Source organism: Giraffa tippelskirchi, chromosome 6 (assembly GCF_054371585.1).
Source record: "Giraffa tippelskirchi isolate mGirTip1 chromosome 6, T2T-mGirTip1v1.2.pri, whole genome shotgun sequence".
In the NCBI taxonomy this organism is placed as follows: Eukaryota; Metazoa; Chordata; class Mammalia; order Artiodactyla; family Giraffidae; genus Giraffa; species Giraffa tippelskirchi.
Genome location: NC_137280.1, coordinates 79,415,634 through 79,438,093, shown reverse-complemented (window position 1 = coordinate 79,438,093; position 22,460 = coordinate 79,415,634). Strand labels below are relative to the sequence as shown.

At 41.5% G+C, this 22,460-nt stretch overlaps 1 protein-coding gene across 10 annotated transcripts in view; it reads left to right on the top strand.

Annotated features, from left to right (window-relative positions):
- Positions 1–13,734: 13,734 nt before the first annotated feature.
- CNOT6 (CCR4-NOT transcription complex subunit 6) overlaps positions 13,735–22,460 on the top strand; it is a 91,532-nt gene continuing 82,806 nt past the window's right edge. For all 10 annotated transcript variants that reach the window (XM_081497578.1, XM_081497573.1, XM_081497570.1 and 7 more), the window contains exon 1: positions 13,735–14,141. The gene's annotated coding sequence lies outside the window, so the exon portion shown is untranslated. The remainder of the gene's footprint in view (positions 14,142–22,460) is intronic.

Sequence of the window (22,460 nt, the reverse complement as noted above, 5' to 3'; positions counted from 1 at the left end):
ACAAAGATGCCCATTCAACTTCGGTTTCTGGCTGCTTTCCTTCCCTGGTGCTAATGGCCCCACCTGGCGGTCTTAGGGTGAATTACAGGCACTCCCAAAGGAAGGTTACCAGACGAAAGGGTTACCCTTTCTAGGGCAGGGTACAGTCTCAGGACACATAGTATCTCTTCTAATTTTCCTCAAAACTCCTTTCATGAGATAGCCTCCTCTCATATCACTGATCGAAAAACTGAGACTCAGAAAGTAGAGGTGACCTGCCTTATTGATTGTTTTGCAGTTTCTACAAATATCGTTATGCTGTACACCTGAAATATAACGTTACACCTGAAACTAATATAACGTTATTTGTTAATTATACCTCAATAAAAGTAAAGAGAAAAAAGGAAAGGGAGTATTGGCAGTTAAAGGTTTCCACAGAGAAATGGGGAATGGGTGAATTGGGTTGCAGCAGAACCTCCTGAGGTCCTCAAGGTCACCCAGCTCAGGGAGAGTTCAGGAACTATTCCCAGCTGCCCAGGGGGCCCAAAAGTACAAGGCTGGCCAAGGCCAGGGGCACCTACTCTCTACCAGGACAGCCCTGTGGTGGCAGCTATTAGCCAGCAAGCCCTGGCTGGTTTTTCTTCCCTGTACATGCAAAGAGAAGAACAAGAGCCACTTGGCACTTGAGGAAAGACTAATAGAATCCCCATACTGCATATTTTATCCTCACCTAAATGATATCCACAGGCTTCCCTGATGACTCAGACAGTAAAGAATCTGCATGCAGTGCAGGAGGCCTGCATTCGATCCTTGGGTTGGGAAGATCCTCTGGAGAAGGGAATGGCTACCCACTCCAGTATTCTTGCCTGGGAAATCCCATGGATAGAGGAGCCTGGCAGGCTACTGGGGGTTGCAAACAATCGGACACAACTGACTGACTAACACTTTCACTTTTTTTTCCAAATATGTCCATAACTTGCTTTTTCTTTCTGTGTGGTTTTTCAGATTTTGTTGTTGTTTAGTCACTAAGTCATGTTTCACTCTTTGTGATCCCACTGACTGTAGCCCACCAGGCTTCTTTGTCCATGGGATTTCCTAGACGAGAACACTGGAGTGGGTTGCCAACGCCTCCTCCAGTGGATCTTCCTGACACAGGGATTGAACAGATGCTTGAGAGGTAGATTCTTTACCACTGACCTGCCTCTTGAGAAACCTGTATGCAGGCCAGGAAGCAACAGTTAGAACTGGACATGGAACAATAGATTGGTTCCAAACAGGAAAAGGAGTACATGAAGGCTGTATCTTGTCACCCTGCTTATTTAACTTATATGCAGAGTACACCATGAGAAACGCTGGGCTGGAAGAAGCACAAGCTGGAATCAAGTAGCCAGGAGAAATATCAATAACCTCAGATATGCAGATGACACCAGCCTTATGGCAGAAAGTGAAGAACTAAAGAGCCTCTTGATGAAAGTAAAAGAAGAGAGTGAAAAAGTTGACTTAAAGCTCAACATTCAGAAAACAAAGATCATGGCATCTGGTCCCACCACTTCATGGCAAATAGATGGGGAAACAGTGGAAACAATGGCTGACTTTATTTTTGGGGGGGCTCCAAAATCACTGCCGATGGTGACTGGAGCCGTGAAATTAAAAGATGCTTACTCCTTGGAAGGAAAGTTATGACCAACCTAGACAGCATATTAAAAAGCAGAGACATTACTTTGTCAACAAAGGTCCATCTAGTCAAGGCTGTGGTTTCTCCAGTGGTCATGTATGGATGTGAGAGTTGGACCATAAAGAAAGCTGAGCACCGCAGAATTGATGCTTTTGAACTGTGATGTTGGAGAAGACTCTTGAGAGTCCCTTGGACTGCAAGGAGATCCAACCAGTCCATCCTAAAGGAGATCAGTCCTGGGTGTTCATTAGAGGGACTGATGTTGAAGCTGAAACTCCAATACTTTGGGCACCTGATGCGAAGAGCTGACTCATTTGAAAAGACCCTGATGTTGGGACAGATTGAGGGCAGGAGGAGGGGATGACAGAGGACGAGATGGTTGGATGGCATCACCGACTCAATGGACATGGGTTTGGGTAAACTCCGGGAGTTGGTGATGGACAAGGAGGCCTGGCATGTTGCGGTTCATGGGGTCGCAAAGAGCTGGACACGACTGAGTGACTGAACTGAACTGAGCCACCTAGGAAGCCCCTTTTGAGATTTATTCATTGTAAATAAATCAAGTAGTTAAAATTTTCAAAGTTCCTATGCATGCATGTTTCACAATTTATTGAATGACATGTAGGTTGATTTGGTATGGCTTTGTTCTGGTTTCTACAATTACAAATAATGCTTAATAGCCCTGTGGCTTTGAAAAGTTACTTCGAACCTCTCTCAGCTTTTGTTTACAGAAGCTCAGTTTACAGATACTGATCTGTAAAATGAGGGTAACATTAGGTTTGCGATTAGGATTAATGAATTCATAAATGTAAACAGCATGTCTCAATCAGGATAACTTTGTGCCCAAGGAAAATTTGGCATTGTCTGGAGACATTTTTGTTGTGACAACTTGGGGAAGAGGCTGCAGCTGTTACTGGAAGGTAGGTTAGAGGCTACTGTTACTGTGGTAGGCAGAGGCCAGGGATGCTGCTAAATATCCTACATTGTACAAGACAGCCCCCATGCACAAAGAATTATCCAGCCCAATAAAACAGTAGTGCTAAAATTGAGACATCCTGGAATAGTGCATGGCACAAAAAAAGCACTCAGTAAACATTAGTTTTGAATTGGTGTTGGAGAAGACTCTTGAGAGTTTCTTGGACTGCAAGGAGATCAAACCAGTCAATCCTAAAGGAAATCAGTCCTGAATATTCATTGGAAGGACTGATGCTGAAGCTGAAACTCCAATACTTTGGCCACCTGATACGAAGAACTGATTCATTGGAAAAGACCCTGATGCTGGGAAAGATTGAAGGCGGAAGGAGAAGGGGACGACAGAGTTTGAGCAAGCTCTGGGAGTTGGTGATTGACAGGGAAGCCTGTCATGCTGCAGTCCATGGGGTTGCAAAGAGTTGGACATGACTGAGCAGCTGAACTGAACTGAAACATTAGTTATTTTTCAAAAGCAGCAGTGAAGATTCTCTTATTTTCTATATACAAGCATAAGAATCTCTCATGGAAATAATCACTGCCTACAAATACTCATAGAACATTTACCAAAATTATTTTACTCAGACATAAAGAGCACCTCAGCAAATTCTAAAATGCAGCAATTGTGCAGAGTATTTTCTTACCAAGAAGCAATAATAGGGAATTTAACTACAAAAGGAGAGCTTCTTCCTGCCCCACCGTTACCTCCCACACCTACTAGAATTCCAAGACCACCAGAATTTTTAAATTTCGTAAGTAGCTCTTTTTAAAAAGAGTAACATAGAGTGAAATATTAATTTATAAAGTAGTATCAATAATATATCATATATTAAAAGCCATTGAGCATAACGAAAAGAAAATGCAGGAATAAAACACCACAATCTTATGAAATTTTATAAACATTTTTTAGTTTTTAATTGAAGTATAGTTGATTTGCAATATCACATTAAGTTTCAAGTGTACAGCACAACAATTCCACTATGTATATGTGTGTGTCTGTGTGTGTGTATGTGTGTGTGTGTGTGTGTGTGTAGATATACACTCTTTTTCAGATTCTTTTCCCTATAGGTTATTATATAATGTTGAGTATAGTTTCCTGTGCTATACAATAGGTCCCTGTTGGTTCCACATTTGGTTTTGATGTAACAAATGTTATCTTTCTTCTTTTCCTTCTTTTTCTCCTTCTCCTCCTCCTTCTTCTCCACCACTGCCAACACCATCATCGCCACCAACTTTGCCAAAATCATCACCACCACCATCACCCAGCCCCATCCTGGGCTAAACACTTTCATGTGTTGCTTCTTAACCGTTTTCACAGCAACTCCAAGAGAAAGAATTATTATCTTATAGATATAGAAACTGAGGCACAGAGAGGTAAAGCCACCCACCAAAGGTCCTAGAGTCCCAGTGCAATTGGTACTAGGGGGCAGCAAGTGAGGTGAGTCATACATGTGCAGGGTTTGGTCTGGACTTTATTGAATGAAACAAAGAAAATTCAAAATAAATGAGCTAAGCATTCACTTCTAGAAAGATAATAAATAGTAAATACCAAGATAGTAAGAGGAGGAAATTAATAACAATAAAAAATGAAATAAGAAACAAAAATAGCCCCAATAAACACATATTTTTGTAGCCCACAAAGCTCCTCTGTCCTAGGGATTTTCCAGGCAAGAATACTGGAACAGGTTACTATTTCCTACTCTAGGGGATCTTCCTGACGCAGGGATCAAACCTGAGTCTCTTGTGTCTCCTGCATTGGCAGGTGGGTTGTTTGCCACTAGCGCCACCTAGGAAGAGAGGTAAAGAAACCAACAAAACAAAAATGCAGAGAAGAGAGGGGAAAACTTTCTGTTTTGGAGTACTTCCATGGTGGTCCAGTGGCTAAGACTCTGCACTCCCAATGCAGGGGGCCCAGGTTTGTTCCCTGGTCAGGGAACTATATCCCACATACCACAACTAAGAGATGGCACAGCCACATAAATAAATATATGAAAAAGTTTGGAAGCTAGAAAGCAGATATTGACACATAACTGACTTAGACTCCATATCATCCAAACAATAAGCCAATGAGGAAAGCTGAGAAACTCAATTAAAACCTCAAGCTGATTAAACCCCTGAACCACAACCTGAACCATGTGATCCACCAGCAGCTGCAGAGCAGCAAAGTCCCTGGCTACCACAACTCTCACTCCACAAACAGTGCACTGGTGATGGTGGTATCTGCCTGCAGCAGCAGCAAAGTCTCAGAGTGTCCCAGATCACACACTATAATCAGGGACTAGCAGGCCCTGCAACGGCATCAGCAGGAAAAAAGCTATGCCTCCCTGACCTTCACCAATGGCTGAAGGAGACCCAGCCACAGTATCTTCTGCTGTAGACATCAAGCAGCAGGCAAACTCAAGAAGTACATCCTGCCCCAACAGATGGCACCAGCCAGCATTAAGCAGGAGCCCAGCAATACTAGAAAGACAAAGCTGACCACAATGCATGACAAGGATTCAGACAACTAAACTGTCATTGGAACTGAATCTATAGAAGCAGATAGAAACCACTGACGAACATGATGACTGCCTGATAACACTGAAGATTAAGTGGGACTGAGAGTGTCCTCACAAAATAACCAAAATGGAAGAGTACTATAGAAAATCACTTGTCATACAAAGATGCAGGAAGACCACTATCCAAATGAGAAAAGATAGTTAAGTGAGGCCAATACTGAGATGAGTCAGATGTTGGAATTATCTGACAAGGATTTGAAAGCAGCTAGCATAAAAACCCAGATGGTCAATACTGAAATCAGATTGATTATATTCTTTGCAGTTGAATATGAAGATCTATACAGTCAGCAAAAACAAGACTGGGAGCTGACTGTGGCTCAGATCATGAGCTCCTTGTTGACAAATTCAGACTTCAACTGAAGAAAGTAGGGGGAACCACTAGACCATTCAGGTATGACCTAAATCAAATCCCTTATGATTTTACAATAGAAGTGACAAATAGATTCAAGGGATTAGATATAATAGAATGCCTGAAGAACTATGGACAGAGATTTGTAACACTGTACAGGAGGCAGTGAACAAAACCATACACAAGAAGAAGAAATACAACAAGGAAAAATGGTTGTCTGAGGAGGGCTTACAAATAGCTGAAAAAAGAAGAGAAGCAAAAAGCAAAGAAGAAAAGGAAGGATATATCCATCTGAATGCAGAGTTCCAAAGAATAGCAAGGAGAGATAAGAAAGGCTTCCTAAGTGATCAGTGCAAAGAAATAGAGGAAAACAATAGAATGGGAAAGACTAGAGATCTCTTCAAGAAAATCAAAGATACCAAGGGAATATTTCATGCAAAGATGGGCACAATAAGGACAGAAATGGTATGGACCTAACAGAAGCAGAAGATATTAAGAAAAGGTGGCAAGAACACAGAAGAACTATACAATAAATATCTTAATGATCCAGTTAACCACAACGGTGTGATCACTCACCGACAGACATCCTGGAGTGTGAAGTCAAGCGGGCATTGGAAGCATCACTATGAACAAAGCTAGTGCAGGTGATGGAATTCCAGTTGAGCAATTTCAAACTCTAAAAGATGATGCTGTGAAAGTGCTTTACTCAATATGCCAGCAAATTTGGAAAACTCAGCAGTAGCCACCGGACTGGAAAAGACAGTTTGCATTCCAATCCCAAAGAAAGGCAATGTCAAAGAATGTTCAGAATACTGCACAATGCACACATCTCACACACTAGCAAAGTAATACTCAAAATTCTCCATGCCAGGCTTCAACAGTACATGAACCATGAAATTTCAGATGTTCAGGCTGGATTTAGACAAGACAGAGGAACCAGAGATCAAATTGCCAACATCCATTGGATCATCGATAAAGTAAGAGAGTTCCAGAAAAACATGTACTTCTGCTTCATTGACTACACCAAAGCCTTTGACTGTGTGGATCACAACAAACTGTGGAAAATTCTGAAAGAGATGGGAATACCAGACCACCTTACCTGCTTCTTGAGAAATCTGTATGCTGGTCAAAAAGCAACAGTTAGAACCGGACATGGAACAATGGACTGGTTCCAAATTGGGAAAGGAGTACATCAAGGCTGTATATTGTCACCTTGCTTATTTAACTCACATGCAGAGTACATCATATGAAATGCCAGACAGGATAAAGCACAAGCTGGAATTAAGATTATAGGGAGAAATATCAATAACCTCAGATATGCAGATGACACCACCCTTGTGGCAGAAAGCGAAGAACTAAAGAGCCTCTTGATGAAAGTGAAACAGGAGAGTGAAAAAACTGGCTTAAAACTCAACATTCAAAAAACAAAGATCATGGCATCTGGCCCCACCACTTCCTGGCAAATAGATGGAGAAACAATGGAAACAGTGACAGACTATTTTCTTGGACTCCAAAATTACTGCAAATGGTGACTGCAGCCATGAAATTAAGATGCTTACTCCTTGGAAGAAAAGCTATGACAAACTTAGACAGCATATTAAAAAGCAGAGACATTACCAACAAAGGTCTGTATAGTGAAACTATGGTTTTTCCAGTAGTCATGTATGGATGTGAGAGTTGGACCATAAAGAAAAGTTGAGTGCCAAAGAATTGATGCTTTTGAACGGTGGTGTTGGATAAGACTCTCGAGAGTCTTTCGGATGGCAAGGGGATCAAACCAGTCAATCCTAAAGGAAATCAGTCCTGAATATTCATTGGATGGACTGATGCTGAAGCTGAAGCTCTAATACTTTGGCCACTGATGCGAAGAAGTGACTCATTGGAAAAGACCCTGATGCTGGGAAAGATTGAAGACAGGAGGAGAAGAGGACAATAGAGGATGAGATGATTGGATGGCATCACCAACTTGATGGACATGAGTTTGAGCAAGCTCCAGGTGTTGGTGATGGACAGGGAAGCCTGTCGTGCTGCAGTCCATGGGGGTCACAAAGAGTCAGACACTAATGAGTGACTGAACTGAACTGGCATTAAAAACACTTCAAAAATCAATTACAAATTTTCTGGAAACATATGAAAAAAGTTTCAGCAAAGAAAAACGTTATAAAAAAGGAATCAAATGAAAACTGTACAACTGAAAAATACAATATCCAAAATTTAAAACCTCACTGAATAGACACAACAGTAGATTGGAGACGACAGAAGACAGAATCATTGAACTTGAAGACAATATGAACTACAGAGAATAGACTGAAAAATAATAAACAGAGACTCAGGGACCCGTGGGTCTATAATAAAGGATTGATATAATCAGGGCTAGAGGAGCAACCCAATAATGGTTGAAAATCTCCCAACCTTGGTGAAAGACATAAACCTACAGAATCAAGAATCAGAGAGAATCCCAAATATGAGCAACCCAAATAAATACACATCAGGACACATCACAATTATACTTCTGTAAACAAAAAACAAAGGAAAAAAATTACAAAGCTAGAGAGAAATAATGTACTACTTACAAGGCAACAGCAATTCAAATAACAGTGGATTTCTCTTCTGAAACCATGGGGTCAGAAGGAAGTGGCATAACATTTTTCAAGTGCTGAATGAAAAACTGTCAGCTCTGAAGTGTAAATCTGGTGAAACTATCCTTCATAAAAGAGAAGGCAATAAAGACATTCTCAGATAAAGGACTTCTAAGAGAATTTATTGCTAGCAGATCTATTCTTAAAGAATGGCTAAAGGGAGTTCACCAGAAAGAAAGGAACTCATGACAGAAGAGACCCGGCCCTCAGAAAAGAAAGAAGAACGATACAATTAGTAAACAGAAATAAACACAATAGATTATCCATTACCGCATGAGTTTCCTTAATTGTATTTTATGGATGAAGCCAAAAGGTGCTATAACTTTTAATGTATTGGCAGTATAACTTTAACAGGAGGCTTTCCTGGTGCTCAGCTGGTAAAGAACCCACCTGCCAATGCAGGATAGGTAAGAGATGTGGGTTTGATCCTTGGGTTGGGAAGATCCCCTGGAGAAGGAAATGGCAATCTTCTTGAGTATTCTTGCCTGGAAAATTCCATGGACAGAAGAACCTGGCAGGTTACAGTCCAGGGGGTCAGAAGGAGTCAGACATGACTGTGCACATGCACACACACATATTGACAATTGCTTTCAATGTAAATAGTCTAATTAAAAGACAGACTTGGGGAAAAATACAGATTTGGAAGAGTGGATTTGGTTCAGCTGCTCAGTTGTGTCTGACTCGGTACAACCCCACGGACTGCAGCACGCCAGGCCTCCCTGTCCATCACCAACTCCTGGAGTTTACTCAAATTCATGTCCATTGAGTTGGTGATGCCATCCAACCATCTCATCCTCTGTCATCCCCTTCTCCTTCCACCTTCAGTCTTTCCCAGCATCAGGGTCTTTTCAAATGAGTCAGTTCTTCGCATCAGGTGGCCAAAGTATTGGAGTTTCAGCTTCAGCATCAGTCCTTCTAATGAATATTCAGGACTGATTTCCTTTAGGACAGACTGGTTGGATCTCCTTGCAGTCCAAGGGACTCTCAAGAGTCTTCTCCAACACCACAGTCCAAAAGCAACAATTCTTTGGCCCTCAGCCCTCTTTATAGTCCAACTCTCACATTCATACATGACTACTTGAAAAACCATAGCCTTGACTAGACGGACCTTTGTCGGCAAAATAATGTCTCTGCTTTTTAATATACTGTCTAGGTTAGTCATAACTTTTCTTCCAAGGAGCAAGCATCTTTTAATTTCATGGCTGCAGTCACCATCTGCAGTGATTTTGGAGCCCCCCCAAATAAAGTCTGTCACTTTCCATTGTTTCCCTATCTATTTGCCATGAAGTGATAGGACCAGATACCATGATCTTAGTTTTCTGAATGTTGAGCTTTAAGCCAACTTTTCCACTCTCCTCTTTCATCAAGAGGCTCTTTAGTTCTTCTTTGCTTTCTGCCATAGGGTGGTGTCATCTGCATATCTGAGGTTATTGATATTTCTTCCTGCCATCTTGATTCTAGCTATGCTTCATCCAGCCCAGCATTTCTCATGATGTACTCTGCATATAAGTTAAATAAGCAGGGTGACAATATACAGCCTTGACGTACTCCTTTCCCTATTTGGAACCAGTCTGTTGTTCCATGTCCAGTTCTAACTGTTGCTTCCTGACCTGCATACAGATTTCTCAAGAGGCAGGTCAGGTGGTCTGGCATTCCCATCTCTTTTAAGAATTTTCCACAAACTGTGGAAGAGTAGATTAAAAAATAATAACTCAACTCTATGTTGTTTATAAGGAATTCACTTCAAACATGATGACAGAGGTAGCTTCAAAGTAAAAAGATGGAAAAAATATCTCCAAACCCAGATGGCTTCATTGGAGTATTTTACCAAACATTCAAAGAATTAATAAATGATTTTAATCTATCTCAGAAAATAAGAGAGGAAGGACACTTTTCAACTAATTTTATGAGCCTATACTATTCTGATCCCCAAATCAGACAAAAATAGCACAACAAAGAAAATCACAGACCATTACCCCTCATAAATTTAGATGCAAAAATCCTCAGAAAAATTAAGCAAATTAAAGAACATATAAAAAGATGATACACCACAACCAAGTGGGGTTTATTTTTCTAGTTACAAAGGTTGGTTACATATTTCACAACCAAGAATGAAGGTCATATGAACATTTCAATTTACACAGGAGAAACATTTGACTAAATTCAACAACTTAATCATTCATGATAAAAATTCTATGGAATAAAAAGGGACTTAATCTCATAAAGTACATTTACAAAGTCAATAGAGAACATCATACTTAATGGTATGACTTTCCCTATGAGACTGAGAAAACAAGGCAACAATATCTGCTTTCACCACTCCTACTCAACATAATACTGGAATTTCTAAACACTGTCACAAGTCAAGGAAATGTAAAAAAAAAAAAAAAGAAGACATTCATATTGGAAAGAAAGAAATAAAACTAAAACTTTCTCTACTTTCAGACAACATGCTTGTTTATGTCATAAATTCCAAGGAATGTGTAAAAATCATCTAGAATTAATAAGTGAGTTCAGAAAGATGGCAGGATACAAAGTTACTATGCAAATGTATTTCTATATGCTGATGACATTCAAGTGAAAACCAACACTAAAGATACCGCTTAGAGTCGCTCCAAAGAAATGCAATAGGTATAAATCTAACAAAACATGCACAAGATCAATATGGTAAAATTTATGAAATGCTGATAAACAGACATAACTTGTTCAAGATTTGAAAGATTCAGCATAGCAAAGATGCCAATTCTTCCCAAATTCATTTACAGATTTACTACAATCCTTAACAAAATCTCAACAAGATTTATTTTTGTAAATATAGAAAGGCTTATTCAAAGCCTTTTAGATGGAAAGGGAAAGGCCCTAAAATAGCCAAAACAAATTAAAAAAAGAAAAGTGGGAGTCATCATTTTTTTAAATGTGAAGTGTTTGCTACTAGCTACAATAATAATAACAGTATATTAGCAGAGGGATAGTCATATAGTTTAATGGAACAGATAGAAAATGAAGAAATAGATCTACACAAATTTGTTCATCTACTTTTAACAAAGGGAAAAAATTATTCCAGTGACAGAGAGGGTTTTCAGTAAATGGTGCTGAAGTAGGTACCCACAGCAAAAACAAAAAACCCTAAACTAATCCTTCAACTTTATACAAATTTTAACTCAAAATGGTGAGTTTTTACAAGTATGTAAAAAAACTTCTAGGAAAAAATAGGATAAAATATTCACAAGTTCTATTAGGCAAAGAGTTCTTAACCAAAAGTATGATTCATACAAGGAAAACTTGATTAACTGAACCTTATAAAATCTAAAACTTTTGCTCAGCAATTGACCCCATTAATGAATATGAAAAGACAAATTACAGAATAGGAGGAAATATTTGCAAATCACATATTTTGACAGAGGATTTGTGTGTGGAATTTATAAAGAACACCTCGAACTCAAGATTTAAAAAGACAAACAATCTAACTTTTAAAACAGGCAAAAAATATGTATAGATGTTTTATGAAATAAGATATGCATATGGAAAATAAGCACATGAAAAGACATTCAACATCATTAGGAAAATGCCCAATAAAACTGCATACCAAATAGAACTACATATCACTCATAATTACAAAATAAAAATAGTAATAACACAAATGATGGTGAGGATGTGGAGAAACTGGATCCATGATAAATTGCTGCTGGGACTGTAAAATAATACAGAGTAATATAATTTTTGTAAATGATATCTTGACCCTTTTTTGATGCCCTGGCTAGAGGTTGGTCAGGTTTCCTTCTCGAGCACTCAATTAAGCCCAAACTCCCAACTATTGATTTACTGGCTCTCATATTCCTAGCCATTATTTGTTGTTTTTGTTGTCAGTCACTAAGTCATGTCCGAATCTTTGTGACCCCATAGACTGCAGCACGCTAGGCTCCCCTGTTCTTTACTATCTCCCAGAGTCTGCTCAAATTCATGTCCACTGAGTCAGTGATGCTCCTTCTCCTTATCCCTTTAATCTTCCCCAGTATCAAGGTCTTTTCCATGAGTTGGCTCTTCGCATCAGGTGGCCAAAGTATTGGAGCTTCTGCATCAGTCCTTCCAATGAATATTCAGTCTTGATTTCCTTTTAGGATTGACTGGTTTGAACTCCTTGCAGTCCAAGGGACTCTCAAGTGTCTTCTCCAGTACCACAATTCGAAAGCAGCAATTTTTCAGTGCTCAGCCTTCTTTATGTTCCAACTCTCACATCTGTACACAACAACTGGAAAAACAGCTTTGACTATAGAGATCCTTGTCAGCAAAGTGATGTCTCTGCTTTCTAATATGCTATCTAGTTTTGTCATAGCTTTTCTTCCAAGGAGCAGGTATATTTTAATTTCATGGCTGCAGTCACCATCCACAGTGATTTCAGAGTCCAAGAAAATAAAATCTGTCCCTGCTGCCAGTTTTACCCCTTCTATTTGCCATGAAGTGATGGGACCAGATCCCACGATCTTCGTTTCCTGAGTTTTAAGCTAGCTTTTTCACTCTCGTTTCACCCTCATCAAGAGGCTCTTTAGTTCCTCTTCACTTTGTGCCATTAGAGAGGTATCATTTGCATATCTGAGGTTGTTGATATAGCTCCAGCAATCTTGATTCCAGTTTGGGAGTCATCCAGCCCAGCATTTCACATGCTATATACTCTGCATATAAGTTAAATAAGGGTGACAATATATAGCCTTGTCCTACTCCTTTACCAATTTTGACCCAGTCCGTTTCTCCATGCATCTTTATTGGATTTTAACAGTCTGCAGGGCGTGCCTCTCGCTCTATGCTGTGACCTTACTCCTGGCAGGCTGGAGCCTGATTCTTCTCTCTGCCCTGGTTGGAGCACAGGGCCTTGACCACTAGTTAACTAATGCACCCTCATGCAAACATCATCTATCAGCTCAGTCTTTTCTCTGCTCATTTTCAACCACCACTTTAATAGAACATCTTGATGTTTGAACACAGCTCAGGACAGTTACATCGGGCTAGGATCCCACCACCAGAATTGTCCCTGAATTTACTGAACGACCATTTATGGACTGAAACGGGCCATTAACTATTATTTTCTGCATATCTGAGGCCAGAAGAATCATTCACAACTAAATGTCTTGTCTTTGGAGAGATCGAGATACTGGCTAAGCTCAAAAGTCTGAAAGCCTGTCCTGTTTCCAAGTAACTGCCAGGCCAAATGAAAGGGAGGAAGATCAAGGACAAAAAAGAAGAGAGTCACAAAAATGAACAGCCTGAGACAAAAAAAGAAGAAAAAAGAGTTAGTTGGAAAGAGTAGGAGCGTTAAGAAGATGATTAGGTAGAAACGACAAGGCAGTAACAAGCGAAGAGAGCGGGAAGAGGAGAACTCTGACCCTGAGATGCGGGGCACCGGTCACGGCTCCCCAGAGCCCGCGATAGGGAAGAGAAAAGACTGCGGAAGCTGCGAGCGGAGAGCGGCCGCCCCGGATGCTGAGTGGTCGCGCCCTGCGGCGGTGGCCAATGGGCGCCCGGGATGTTGGAGCGGCAGCGTCAGTGGCGGCGCTCTCTCGCCTGCTCGCTGCAGAGGGGGTGAGGTGGGGGAGGGGGACGGCGGCCGCCGCCATGATGCTTGTTTGCTTTCAATGAAAACAAGGGGGACGCGGAGGAGGAGGAGGCGGAGGCGTCGGTGGCGGCGGCGGCGGCTGCGCGGCGGCGAAGGCAGCGGTGGGTGCAGCGAAAAGGGAGAGGCCGGAGGCCGAGAGGCCGGGAGGGCGTAGTGGCGGCCCGTCGAGGAGGCTGAAGCGGGCGGCTGACGCGGTGGATCTCGGAGGGGGAACAAAGAGCGGCGGCTAAGGCGGCAGAGGAGCGGCGACGGCGGCGCTGCAGCTGCGGGCGGGACTGGTATGGTGGTTCCACAGGTCAGACCCCGCTGCACTCACAGGGAGGAGGCGGCGGCAGCGGCGGAGGAAGGCGGCGCACCCCAAGAGGTGAGCGAGACCGGCCCGAGGCCTAGCCGGGCGCTGCTCCTCGCACTGGCCGTGCACGGGGCCCTCTCGGTTGTGTCCCGGGGACCGTAGCTCGGGGCACTCGAGCGAGAGCACTTTAAGCTTTGTGGGCAGCGGGCCTGCAGCTTGGAGATGGCGGCTGTTGAGGGGTCCCTGGATGCGCAGCTGTCGCGACCCCGCTGATTTCGCGACCGCGCCCCCGCGCAGAGTCCAGGGCTGAGGGGTGTTGATTGACGGCGGGGGTGGGGGCGCGCAGGGGGGCTCCGGGGTTAGGGGGATGCCCTGGCTCTCCACTCTGGCTCTGGTCACTCGCAGGAGGAGAGTTGGTGTCTGGGACTCTTGGCCAGGATAGGTGGCAACTTTGGAGAAGTGGCAGTATAGGATTGAGCGAAGTGTAGTATGGAACTTCGCAGTTACCGCAAAGAGGGAAACTGTTTCCCCCAAATGTATTTAAAATTAAATTTAATGCAATTTTTTGGGGGGCGGGGATGGATTGGGAGGATAGGAATCCTATCCTGCTAAGGGTTAAAGAAGCCCTTAGCAGCAGATGGAGAGATTAGGATATTGCTGAGGACTCAGAGAGAGAATTACTTGAAGCTTTAAGTCTAATAACCTAAATCTTATCTTTCCTCCTTTTTTCTAAGTACCAGTCATTATTTTGTTCGGAAACTTTTTTCTTTTGACTCTTCTCCTTCTGTACCTTTCTTGAAGAGCTTGCTAAGCGATACCTGTAACCTTTTCTTGAACTGTTAACTGCAAAAGACCGCGTTGTAAATGGTTGTTTTGCTTGTTCTTTTTGCATGTGTTATTGTGTTAAACTGACATTTAAATAATCTCCTTGAATATGAGGTCCCATACTTATTTCCAGGTGGATTGCCCCATTAGTGGTAGTGCAGAATCTTCTTGCCTCTTTGTGTCTGGGGATTTTAATTTTGGGGAGGAAGAGAGTGAATATGAACAAGTGAAAAATAAAATGGCATATAATTATACTTTGTGTTTTTCTGAATGCACTAAAATTTATCATCCCAAAAGAGTTTTGTAGGCTGTAGGAGCTATGTCCATTGATCAAAAGGTTTTGAAGACTTGTTTTGTAATTGCTATCAGAGTAATTATCACAGTCTTTAGAATGTGATGACTTTTAGAAGAAAAATTGCTTAATATTTTTAGACCAGTCATCTGGTCCAGTCCACTTGCTTTAAACAAAATTTTTGAATAGCTACTAATGAGGAAACAAACTTAGAAAGGTTAAAGCGACTTGCCCAAGATTATTACAGTTAAGAGGGAAAGGACTAGGTTTTGTGTAAGTGTGAGAGCACATGAGAATGATATACTTGACAAAGATTAGTTCTTTTGGGAGGGCAGAGTGTGTTTTAATGAATGGAAGTTATTTGAGGTAGTTGAGTCTGATCAGTTTCAGTAAGTGAACAAGATACTTAAGGAAATGGTCAAAAAGCGAGGTTGTGACAAAAGACAAAGTTTCTTGTGAAGCTAAGAAGACTTTGCATAGTTTCAGAAGTGTCTTCATCAGTGGTAATGTGTTAATAGATGAAGCAGCTCTTCTGAATGCTTGTTTGTTCGTAGGGATTTTCAGTTTTCTTAGACCTTGGTGGCAAAGTAAAACTTTTCAAACTCTTGAATAGACATGAAGTTGGTTATAGAACTTAGTCCTGACTACAGATATTGGCATTTGCTTCTGTACTTGTGGTTTATAAATAATATATTCTGGTTAGTGCTTAGGCATTCCACTGTGTTCATATTAGCCTTTTTTAAATGTTCTTTAAAGCATAAACCTTTCTCATATTGTAGTGCAGCAGAAAGGGGTAATATGTGTAAGGCATACTGGAATAAATGGTCAAGGCTGCTCACAACTTGTAGCCTTTGGGTCATAAAGCATGAGGACTCTTTAGCACTCTTGTAACTGTTTCATACTTAAGGTACACTGGTTGAAAAACTGCTTTTAAAGTGTTTATTTGCTTGTAAGGTGGGGGCTCATTTAGGCTGTCTTAGTCTTACTCTTCTCTGGGCTTTACCTCTCCCTCATCCATTTTTATTTTCTTGATAACTTATGTGCAAAGAATAGTATATGCTGGACATAGTGTTGGCCCCTGAGAATTAAAAAGTGAGTAATGGTTGCTGTCTTCTTGTTGCTGTAGTCTTAGTAGGTGTACAGAGGCTGTGGTAGAACAGGAGAGAATGATTAAATTTGTAGGAGGTGTGGGAGCAGTTTACAGAAAATAACATGGAATTAGGTTTGTCAAAGTGGGGTGATGGGTCAATTCAAACATAAGGAACTCTGGGTGCACTGAGGTGCCAAGTGTTGGGGTGAGGCCAGTGGTGACATGTTACTGAAAAGGAGAGAGACTGGAGATGAGCCTGCAAAGATATGTCCATCCTAGATTTTGAAGAACCATGCTTAGGGTTATATCTTTATCCCATAGCAAAGGAAAGAGCAAAATATTTTTCAGAGAGGAGCAATGTGATTTAGAGATCATTTAGGCATCAGTGTGGACAATTAAGTGGAGGCCCTACATATAAGAAAGTCACATTTGAGATAGTATGAAGTTAGTGAATCTGAATCTATTTTAAACTTGGATATAGGGTATTTTGTTTCTGTGATCCGTTTTGTAGTGGGCTTGAGGACTCAGTTCAATTGCTCTGTAATACAGGGTAATTTGAAATGTTTTGAAAATTAAGAGCAACAAAACAATGAAATCCATATAGTGATACTGTAGGTAGGCATTCAGGCTTTCAGCACTTGTCTTCTCAGTTAGGCTTAGGCAGACTATAGCACTTAAGCTGGAAAAATCAACCCTTTGCTCACCAGAAGTGAGAGCCACCAAGCTTAAAGGTTATGGGTATCCTGATGGTCTGTGAGGATATGGACTGTAAACATTTTGTGAAATTGGGTGGAGGACAGAGTTTTCCCTTCTGTTTGGTGGCAGTGGTTTAGTTTCTAAGTCGTGGCAGACTCTTGAGACCCCACGGACTGGGGTTCCTGCCAGGTTCCTCTGTCCATGGCATTTTTCCAAGCAAGAATACCTGAGTGGGTTTCCATTCCTTTCTCCAGGGAATCTTCCCAACCCAGGGACTGAACCCAAGTCTCCTGCATTGGCAGGTGGATTCTTTTCCACTGAGCCACCAGGGAAGCCCAGAGCAACATATAGGTTCCTAAAAGTCACCACGATAGGCAGAATTGTGCAGTAAAAACTATAGGCCTGTTGGGAAAAATGGTACTGGGACACAACACTCAAAATATTGTCAGTGACTTTATTTTTTAAAAAAGGAACCTGATAAAAATGGTAGCATAGTTTTATACATGTTAAATGATTAAGGAATACATAAATACCGCAGGTGCTGGAGAAGACTCTTCAGAGTCCTTTGGACAACAAGGAGATCAAACCAGTCAATCCTAAAGGAAATCAACTCTGAATATAGATTGGAAGGACTGATGCTGAAGCTGAAGCTCCAAAGTGAAGCTGATGTGAAGAGCTGACTCATTGTGAAAAGACGCTGATGCTGGGAAACACTGAGGGCAGGAGGAGAAGGGAATGACAGAGGAGATGGTTGGATGGCATCATTGACTCAAGGAACATGAGTTTGACCAAACTCCTGGAGATAATGAAGGACAGGGAAGCCTGGGGTGCTGCAGTCCATGGGGTTGCAAGGAGTTGGACACAGCTGAGCAGCTGAACAAATACCGCGATAAATGTGACACTTTACCTTGAAAAAGACCTGGTTTGCTTGTGGAAATGGGCATCAGAAGGGTTGCTGCTTGTGTTATTGTAAAGTGATGGAAAGAGGGTTACCTGAAATCAAATGGAATGTTATAATAACACCAAATGTGGATGGGTATGGCTCAGCATATGTGTACACACAGACTGAGCTGATGGAACTGATAGGTGTTTTGAGGTGTGTGTATTTTGTAAATTTCTATGTAGCTCCGTTCAGCCAGGGGAAAACACTTTTTCGAGTGTTTTTCTCAGACAAAATCATACGTAAGCAAATGGGAATTTTGCATTATAGTCAAATTTTCTAATATATCAGTCACGTTGGAACAGATTATTTTCAGAATAAAAGATACAGCAGAACTAATTACACTTCAACATAGCATTTTAAAGTAGTGCTAAAACTCAGTTCCAAAAATACCTGAAACACGCTATTTTAGACTTGCTACTGTAATTGGGATGGTTGGAGAGCATCACCGACTCAGTGGCATGAATTTGAGCCAACTCTGGGAGATACTAGAGAATGGAGGAGCCTGGTGTGCTTCAGTTTATGGGGTCGATAAGAGTCAAGACTTAGCGACTGAATAGCAACAACAGTAGTAGGGCTTATGCTTTTTTATTTCAAGTGGGCTTATAATGGTGCAGAGAGAAGAACGAATGAACCAATAAAGTGCTCATCAGGTTACATGAGGAATACACAGAGTATTTGGGGGATGCTAAAGAAGGAGCAGAGGCTTCCCTGGTGGCTCAGATGGTAAAGAATCTGCCTGCAATGCAGGAGACCCAGGTTCAGTCCCTGGATTGGGAAGATTCCCATGGAGAAGGGAATGGCTACCCACTCCAGTATGCTTACATGGAGAATTTCATGTACAGAGGAACCTGGCGAGCTGCAGTTCATGGGGTCGCAAGAGTTGGACATGACTTAGCAACTAAATCACTACTGCCAAAGGAGGAGCATCTAATTCTGCTTCAGAAATGGGAGATTCATCTCAGAGGTCTTTGGGCTGAATTTTAAAAGTTGAATAGAGGTTTGTTAGACTGAGTAGGACATTTCAGTGGGAAGAAAGAGCATGTGCAAAGAAGTTACATACAACTTGGACTGTGAAACAGGTTGCAAAGATGTAAGGGACAGAAGGAGTTGCCAGAAATAGTCTGTGAATGGTCTTAGGCTCTTTTCTTAAAGTATTGGGATGTAAGTTTGTATATAATAGGGATTCGTTGAGAGTTTAGGTGGATGGGGTGGGGAAATTCTGTGTGTGACATTCTTTTTCAGGAGACATAGTAAAAATGTGAAGGCTTGATGAAGAGGGTCAAGAAACTGCGGTCAGAAAGTCCTTAGGACTTCACTTAAGTCCTTGTAAGAGAAATATTCTAGAATTGTTAAAGTCTTCATCATTTATATGGTCAGCATTTTGTGAATGATTTTCTGTCTTAGTTTTCAGGGGTAAAAAGGACTAGAGGGTCAAAATTGATTGCTAGTATACTAGAACTTCCCACAATAATTGTATGTATGACTTAGCTAGAATAAATGTTGAATGTCTCAAAAGGCCAAAATTGCAATGAGATATGGTGTGGTCACTCATGTAGAGCCTGACATCCTGGAGTCTGAAATCAAGTGGGCCTTAGGAAGCATTACTACAAACAAGTCTAGTGGAGGTGATGGAATTCCAGCTGAGCTATTTCAAATCCTAAAAGATGATGCTGTTAAAGTGCTGCACTCAACAAGCCAGTTAATTTGTAAAACTCAGCAGTGGTCACAGGCCTGGAAGAGGTTAGTTTTCATTCCAATCCCAAAGAAGGACAGTGCCAAAGAATGTTCAGACTACAGTACAGTTGGGCTCATTTCACATGCTAGTAAGATGTTGCTCAATATCCTTCAAGCAGGAACTTCCAGATGGACAAGCTGGATTTAGAAAAGGCAGAGAACTAAGGATCAAATTGCTGACATTCGTTGGATCATAGGGAAAGGAGGGGAATTCCAGAAAAACATCTACTTCTTCATTGACTATGCTAAAGCTTTTGACTGTGTGGATCACAGCAACTGTGGTAAATTCTGAAAGAGATGGGAATACTAGACCACCTTACCTGCCTTCTGAGAAACCTGTATGTAGGTCAAAAAGCAACAGAACCTTACATGGAACAACTGACTGTTTCCAATTTGGGAAAGGAGTATGACAAGGCTGTATATTGTCACCCTGCATATTTAACTTATATACAGAGTACATCATGCAAAATGCCAGGCTGGATGAATCCCAAGCTGGAATCAAGGTTACAGGGAGAGATATCAACAACCTCAGATACACAGATGATACCACTCTAATGGCAGAAAGTGAAGAAGGCTATAGAGCCTCTTGATGAGGGTAAGAAGAGAGGGAAAAAGCTGGCTTAACACTCAGCATTCAATAAACAAAGATCATGGCATCTGGTCCCAATACTTCATGGCAAATAGGGAAAAAAGTGGAAGCAGTGACAGATTTTATTGTCTTGGGCTCCAGAATCACTGTGGATGGTGACTGCAGCCATGAAATTAAAAGACACTTGCTCCTTGGAAGGAAAGCTATGACAAACGTAGACAACATTATAAAAAGCAAAAACATCACGTTGCCAACTAAACTCCATATACTTAAAGCTGTGGTTTTTCCAGTAGCCATGTATGAATGTGAGAGTTGGACCATAAAGAAGGCTGAGTGCTAAAGAATTGATGCCTTCGAATTATGGTGCTGGAGAGTCCCTTGGACTGCAAGCAGATCAAACCAGTCAATCCTAAAGGAAATGAACCCTGAGTATTCATTGGAAGGACTGATGCTGAAGCTGAAGCTCTATCTTCAGCTAGAGCTTTGGCCACCTGATACAAAGAGCCGACTTTTTGGAAAAGAGCCTGATGCTGGGAGAGACTGAAGGCAAAAAGAGAAGAGGGCAGCAGAAGAGATGGATAGAGAGCATCACTGAGTCAGTGGACATGAATTTGAGCAAACTCTGGGAAATAGTGAAGGATAGGGAAGCCTGACGTGCTGCAGTCCATGGGGTCACAAAGAGTTGGTCGCGACTTAGTGAATGGAAGACAACAAAAGGGAGTAGCTATAATATTGTGATCGTAAGAGAGGGAAGAGCAATTAGATGATTGAAAATCTGGCAAAAGATAAGAAATGAAAAGATTTCTGTTGGCAGCCATCATTGTTGGATTGGTTGTTGCTTGTCTCATGCTAAGAGAAAATATTTTGATTTGATATTGATGGCTGGCTCCTTACCTTTTTGATCTCAGTGATGTTTCACCACACAAATTTTGACTTAATGCCCTTAATGTTAGTTGGCATTCAGCTTTGTTGATTAGATCATAAATCATGATTGTCTTAATATGTTCTTTTGCTCTGTACTTCATATTTGACTTAAATTATAGAAATTAAGGTTTCTATGCTAAGAAGTATTGTATTTTAAATTGAAATTTGTGGATGACCTGTATTTAGTGTACCTTTGTAGTTATATTTTGAGTTGATTTATTGATTTGAATTTGCTAGTATTTGCTAGTATTTGCTAGTATTGATTTGAATTTGCTAGTATTACCGTTCAGTTCAGTTCAGTTGCTCAGTCGTGTCCGACTCTTTGCAACCCCAGGAATTGCAGCACGTCAGGCCTCCCTGTCCATCACCAACTCCCGGAATCTACCCAAACCCATGTCCATCGAGTCGGTTATGCCATCCAGCCATCTCATCCTCTGTCATCCCCTTCTCCTCCTGCCCCCAATCCTTTCCAGCATCAGGGTCTTTTCCATTGAGTCAACTCTTCGCATGAGGGGGCCAAAGTATTGGGGTTTCAGCTTCAACATCAGTCCTTCCAGTGAACACCCAGGACTGATCTCCTTTAGGATGGACTGGTTGGATCTCCTTGCAGTCCAAGGGTTCTCCAACACCACACTTCAACAGCATCAATTCTTCGGCGCTCAGCTTTCTTCACCGTCCAACGCTCACATCCATACATGACCACTGGAAAAACCATAACCTTGACTAGATGGACCTTTGCTGGCAAAGTAATGTCTCTGCTTTTAAATATGCTATCTAGATTGGTCATAGCCTTCCTTCCAAGGAGTAAGCGTCTTTTAATTTCATGGCTGCAGTCACCATCTACAGTGATCTTGGAGCCCAAAAAAATAAAGTCTGACACTGTTTCCACTGTTTCCCCATCTATTTCCCATGAAGTGATGGGACCAGATGCCGTCATCTTAGTTTTCTGAACGTTGAGCTTTAAGCCAACTTTTTCACTCTCCTCTTTCACTTTCATCAAGAGGCTCTTTAGTTCTTCTTCACTTTCTGCCATAAAGGTGGTGTCATCTGCATATCTGAGGTTATTGATATTTCTCCCAGCAATCTTGATTCTAGCTTGTGCTTCTTCCAGCCCAGCATTTCTTATGATGTACTCTGCATATAAGTTAAATAAGCAGGGTGACAAGATACAGCCTGGACATACTCCTTTTTCTATTTGGAACCAGTCTGTTGTTCCATGTCCAGTTCTAACTGTTGCTTCCTGACCTGCATACAGGTTTCTCAAGAGACAGGTCAGATGGTCTGGTATTCCCATCTCT